The 6627-nt window shown below is 42.1% G+C and overlaps 2 protein-coding genes across 3 annotated transcripts in view; both read right to left on the bottom strand.

Annotated features, from left to right (window-relative positions):
* LOC310729622 (uncharacterized protein) overlaps positions 1-6627 on the bottom strand; it is a 441633-nt gene that overhangs the window by 266943 nt on the left and 168063 nt on the right. The gene's annotated exons all lie outside the window — the stretch shown is intronic.
* LOC310728083 (myosin-binding protein C, fast-type-like) overlaps positions 6349-6627 on the bottom strand; it is a 29166-nt gene continuing 28887 nt past the window's right edge. For both annotated transcript variants that reach the window (XM_083545196.1, XM_083545195.1), the window contains one exon: positions 6349-6538. The gene's annotated coding sequence lies outside the window, so the exon portion shown is untranslated. The remainder of the gene's footprint in view (positions 6539-6627) is intronic.

Genomic DNA, 6627 nt, shown 5'->3' on the forward strand with positions numbered 1-6627 from the left:
CTTTAGGAACGTTGTCTCATTTTTACTGTGTACTGCGTCAGCTATATATGGTAGAAATGACACCAACAGCTTGCCCCTCAATTGGGGAGTCGCCTCCGTGCTGGAGAATACAGGATTTGAACACACACTGGAAAAAAAAAAAAAACAGCCCCCCCCCAAACATGAAGCTGTACTTCTAATCCAGTATTGAAACACCTTATTGAAAATTTCCAGATGATCATCCAGATGATCTCAGCTGTCAAACCAGGCCATAATGCAGCTGCTCAGGATGCTCTTGATGGTCCCTTTCTACAAGGTTGTAAGAATGTGTGGTGAGAGCTGTGCCCTTCTCAGCTTTCTCAAAAAGTAAAGATGCTGCTGGGCTTTCCTTTTTATGGAGCCGGTGTTAAGGGACCAGATGAGCTTCTCTGCCAGGTAAACACAAAGGAATTTTCCTTCCTGGACCTTTCAGCAGCATTTGACACAGTCAACCACAAGACGCTTTTGTCAACCCTCAAGAGCCTCGGTATCCGCAGATCAACATGGGAATGGTTTGCTTCCTACCTGGAAGGTCACTCATACCAGGTATCATGGAGGGGATCCACATCTGCTCCGTGCAGACTCACCACTGGTTTTCCACAAGGCTCGGTACTTGGTCCCCTTCTTTTCTCCCTCTATACCCACTCAATTGGTGAAATCATATCCTCACGTGGGTTTTCTTACCACTGCTATGCAGATGACACTTAACTAATCTTTTCTTTCCCTCCATCAGATACCACAACCATCTTCAACCATCACAACTCCATCTTCCTGAAACACTTAAATTAGCACTTTCCAATTGTAGAATTCAAGAGTTATATTTATATTAAGTTTGTAATCTGGCGTACCAGTGTAGATTTATTCATTACTAAAGATTTAAAGCACTTCTGTACGTCGCTCTGGATAATGGCGTCTGCTAAATGCCGCAAATGTAAATGTAAATGTATTTGGTGCTCTCCACGATCTCCATAGAGGAGACGTTGATGTTCAGTGTGAGGCAGTCAACAACCATCTCTTTAGTTTTATCTACATTCAGAGACAGTTTGTTTGCTTTAAACCAGTTCATTAACCTCTGAACCTTCTCTCTGTATGCTGACTCATCGCTTTTGCTGATGAGACCCACCACTGTCGTGTCATCAGCAAACTTAACAATGCAATTCGAGCTGTGCATTGCTACACAGTTGTGCGTCAGCAGGGTGAACAGCAGGGGACTGAGTGCACAGCCCTGAGAGCCCCAGTGCTCAATGTGGTGGTGTTGGAGGTGTTGTTTGCAATCCAGACTGCCTGAGGACTTTCAATCAAAAAAAATCCAGAATCCAGTTGAAGAAGGAGATGTTCAGCTTCAGATGCTCAGCTTCCCAATTAGGTGCTAAGGAATGATATTTAATGCTAAACTTGAGTTTATAAACAGCATTCATACATATGAATCTTTGTTTTTCAGGTGAGCGAGGGCCAGGTGGAGTGTGGTGGAGATGGGGTTGTCTGTGGAGCGGTTTGGGCAGTATGCAAACTGCCGTGGATCTAGTGTTACAGGAAGCAGTGCTTTATGTGCCTTGTGACAAGTCTATCAAATGACTTTATGATGATAGGAGTGAGTGCAAATACCTGGAAATGCCATTAGGCCTGACCAATGCAGGAACACCAATGCACCAGCATTGTTCCAGGCCTTGGGTAATGATGTTACTTAATATGCTTAACCAATTTTTTTTTATCTACCTTGATGACATCATCTTTTCCAACTTCCAAGAAGAACGTATCCACCATGGTGGATACCAACTCTTCTTGGGGTACAGTTTTATTGAAGATTCATCTGGGCTTATAGCTCTATCGTGGTTCTACTTTACTAGCTCACCTTCATCCATTTAGACCTTTTCCTGGCCTTCCGCCCAGAATCCAAGAATGACAAGCCATATGCCCTCGATCAGATATCTGCACATCAAAAGAAGGGTCAGGCCATTTCGGGCCAACCTGTCCCAGAGAGTTGTACACAGCAAAAGGTTTTCATGCCTGATCAGCTGTGCTCCCAGGTGCTCATGTGGTGCCGCAACCCTATAGGATATCCATGAAGTTGTCACTGTTTGTCCCACCTGCACCCAACACTAGTGTCCCAGATGGCCCTGGTCTCACATAGCACTGGATTTTGTCACAGTCCTTTTCTACTCTGCTAGGCACACAACAATCCTCACAGTTTTCAACCGTTACTTGAATAGCGCATTTCATCCCCCTCATTAAACTCCCATCTGCCAAGGAGACAGCCCAGCATCTCCTCCAACATGTGTTCCGCCTACACAGCATTTTGCAAAATATTGTGTTGGACCAGGTTCCCAGTTTTACAGGTAAAATCTGGAGAGAGTTTTTTCAGCTTCTGGGGATCTCTGTCAGCTTTTTTTTCAGCACAGTGCACAGTGGCCAGAGTTATTGAGCTCTGAATCCTCTGCTCTGAGGACCCTTTCCCCTTGTCCTCTAAGCTGAACTGGGTGGGATATGGCCACAACCGCTTGCATACAGCTGCCACAGGGCTCTTTCAGCCACCTATGTCTACCAATCCCCCCTGTTATCCACACTGGAAGCAAGGACATCTATTCCATCTGCCCTGGCCCTGGTCTGGTGCTATCAAAAAATGTAGAGGAAGGCCTTGGCCATTTTACAAAATCTTCCCACAATTATGCTCCCTGGGTAAACTGCAGATGCCATCCTGTGCCCCACTATCATTTGGGCCAGAAGGTCTGGCTATCCACCTGAGATCTACGACTCAAATCCATTTGCTAGAAATTTGCCTCATGCTTCGTTGGAAGTTAGCAACCCAGTTGTGGACCACCTCAAACTCCCAGGTATTTTTCAGATCCACCTTTTTTCACATTCTTGTTTCCTATCTGATAGCTGTTTCAGCCTGCTTCCTGTTTTTTGGACTTTGTTTTTGCCTAGCTTTCAGAGTTTCTGTTTACCAGTGTTTGGATTTGTAGACTGTTTCTTAGACTGTGATTTTAGTGTCTTTCTACTGTCTTTTTTGAACTTTGAGCATTTTTTCTTTCTGTTGCATTAATTATTGAAATGACATCACTTCAGTTGTGTTTCTCATTTGGGTCTCAGCTGCAATGCCTTGACACTTCCGTCTTTACAGAGTTAGGCAGAATTAAGTTATCAAGCATCCACTGTCTAATGTCCTTTACACACTCCTTAACATTGTTAAGCTGATCTCTCTCATCTGGCTTTGCTGAAATATACAGCTGTGTATCATCAGCATAGCAATGAAAGTTAATATCATGAATTATTTTACCCAGAGGCAGCAGATATAAAGAGAAACGCCGCCACTGCCACCGGCCTTCAAGGTCTCGACTGAGAAACGATTCTCCCCTCTCCGCGAGACAAAAAAGCTGTTTATTGCTGGCTATCTGTTGGTTCCTCAAATAATGAAGACTACAGCAGGGGGCAGATGTTTCTCTTATAAAGCACCACAGTTATGGAACAACCTTCCAACCAGTGTTTTGGACTCAGACACAGTCTCAGTGTTCAAGTCGAGACTGAACACATATTTATTTAGTCAAGCCTTTTATCAGTAGATTTTTCTTAGGTAAAGGAGCAGATCTGGAGGGATCATGGATATAGAGTGTTTGGTGAACTGGTATATTTGGATGCTGTCGTCCCCTCACATTCACACGTTCACTCAGGTTTGTTGACGGTGGTGTGGTGGGTCGTCTCTTATCCCAGAGATCCCTCATGTCTGTGTTACCTTCTGGTTCTCCCTTTTAGTTATGCTGCTAGTGACCACTGTTCCTGCCCCTCTCCCGTCCGTGGATCTTCACACTTCTGTGCAGCTTGGGACGGTCTCTCATCAATGCCTTGGGTGGTTCCATGAAATTCCGGAGTAGAACGGGTACTTTGAGGATGGATTGGACTGTAGTTAATGTCAACAGTCTGCTACACTGACTCAGGAATACAGTTTGCTTCTGATCGTCATCACTGAACCCCGCAACATTGTATATATGCTTCAAATGGACATTCGGTGCAACCCAGATGAGGATGGGTTCCCTCTTGAGTCTGGTTCCTCTCAAGGTTTCTTCCTTATGCCATCTCGGGGAGTTTTTCCTTGCCACAGTTGCTCATCAGGGACAAACATACTTACAAAAAACATATTTACATTTAATCACCACATTATCTGTGTAAAGCTGCTTTGAGACAATGTTCATTGTTAAAAGCGCAACACAAATAAACATGAATTGAATTGAATTGCGATACCGTGATTCTTGGAGATTCCATTGTCTGGCATGTCCACGTGTCAGGGAACCACCGGCCCCCCCTCGGCACTCAGCACACTCACAGCAACTCGCCTTCATACTAATTACCTTCACCTGTCTCACCTGTCCAATCTACACCCTTCCTTTATAGCACATCATCCACAATGAGGATCATTGTGTCAGGACCTCTTCCCACTTACCAGCGAGGGATTGAGAAGTTTAGTAGACTTTTTGCACTAAATTAATGGTTACAGTCATGATGTTGAGAGCACAAACTTCTCTTAATTGATAATTTGAATTTTTTTTGGGAGCATCTGAGGTTCTTCTGTCTTGATGGCCTGCACCCCAGGAGAGTAGGAGCAGCAGTGCTATCAGATAACATCTCTAGGATGCTTCACACCATCTGACTAAAAGTAAGACATAATAAGAAATAAATACACAAGATCCAGAAATAATCCTATTGCAGTTAAAACTGAAAAATGCCAGATAAACAAACATAAAAAAGTTCTAAAAGCACTGATTGTAAATGAGATGATCACAGAGAATAATCTTTCAGCACTCTGTCTCACTGAGACCTGGATTAAACCAGGTGATTATATGGGTCTAAACGAGTCGACACCGTCAGGATATGTTTATAAGCGCTCACACACACACACACACACACACACACACACACAATAATTCACACACACAAACACTCCAAAATAATTAAAAGTATTTAATACTCTTCAGTGGCTAGCAAATCTTATTATCCTGTGTTTGGGTTAGATGTTGAAAGATATAAGTGGTTTCTCCTGGTTTTATAACCATAATGACTGTAAAAGACTGTAGAAAGATCATCAGTCATAATCACACACTCCAGTGCTCATGTTAGTTCTCACTCTCCAGTGTTCTGGATTGTTTAAAGACTATAATCACACTCTTGATGTCACCAAATGAGGATGAGGTTCTGCTTTTGAGTCTGGTTCCTCTCAAGGTTTCTTCCTCATAACATCTAAGGGAGTTTTTTCTTCACCACAGACTCCATGATGCTCATCAGGGATAAACACACACCTTCACCTTCACTGTTAAATTCTGTAAAGCTGCTTTGAGACAATGTGTGTTGAGAAAATGCAATAGAAATAAACTTCACTTGACTTATGCCATCTCAGGAAGTTTTTCCTTCACCACAGTCTCCACCGGCTTGTTCATCAGGGACAAACTTACACTTATAAAGAACATCTTATTCGTTTTGATCACCACAGTATCTGTGTAAAGCTGCTCTGAGACTGTTCACTGTTAAAAGCTCAATACAAATAAACATGACATGAATTGAATTAAACTGAATTGCTGTGCAAGGGGACTATTTTGAAGGTGTGGATTTGGAGATAAATCAAGTACTTTCTTGTATACAGAGCTAGTCTCAAAACCTTCTGATACCACCTTTTATCTTTGTTGATGAGTTGTGGGAAAAGTCTGATCGTTTGTTATTTATAATATAGCAGAACTGAAAAATAGTGTCTCATATTAAGGCCAGAACTTTGCTCAGATGGGATCACAATGGTGAGGATGGGTCCAGTCAAAAGATCTATCAAGTTGCTGTGGATTAAACTCAAGAACCATGTAGATCAGAATGTAATTAATATAAGCTAATAAAAGGACTGCAATCACATGAACATTTTTATCCATCGCTGAACTGGTGGTAACCTCAAAAATGATGAACTGTAACAAATGATCATTCAGTACAGATAAGGATGGGTTTCCTTTTGAGTCTGGGTTCATCTTTAAACCATCTTTGAGGTGTGGACTGATTGTAGTGTGTTAATAGTATACAGTTCTTGTGTTTTGATATACAGATCATTAGTGTTTAATATGTAGATCAGACTGTGGTGTAAAACACAATCACAACAGCGTAAATTCAGGATGAAATGTATTTATTTTTGACTTCATCACATGAAGTTGTGTTAAAATAAATTGATATTTTTTCATCAACCCATCTTTAGTCTTTTTTCTCGGCAGTGACAGCTGAGAAAGAAAGAGAGAGAGAGATGCTTTAGAAATTAAAAAAGATAGATACTAATGTAGAAAGACAGACAGATATAAACACACACACACATACCTCGAACCTGAATTGTACACTCCACCTCATCTTGCCCATGCTCATTAACAGCCATGCATGAGTATTTTCCTCCATCGAAGTTGCTCATTTTCCGGATGTTCAGTGTTAAAACTCCCTGATTGTTCTGCATCAGATACTTCGGGTCATCACCTATAATCATCCTATTCTTCATCCAGATGATCTTAGGCTGCACACACACACACACACACACACACACACACACACACACACACACACACACACACACACACAAATTTCATTAAAAATATTGTATTT

The sequence above is a fragment of the Silurus aristotelis genome (assembly GCF_946808225.1).
Source record: "Silurus aristotelis genome assembly, chromosome: 1".
NCBI lineage: Eukaryota > Metazoa > Chordata > Actinopteri > Siluriformes > Siluridae > Silurus > Silurus aristotelis.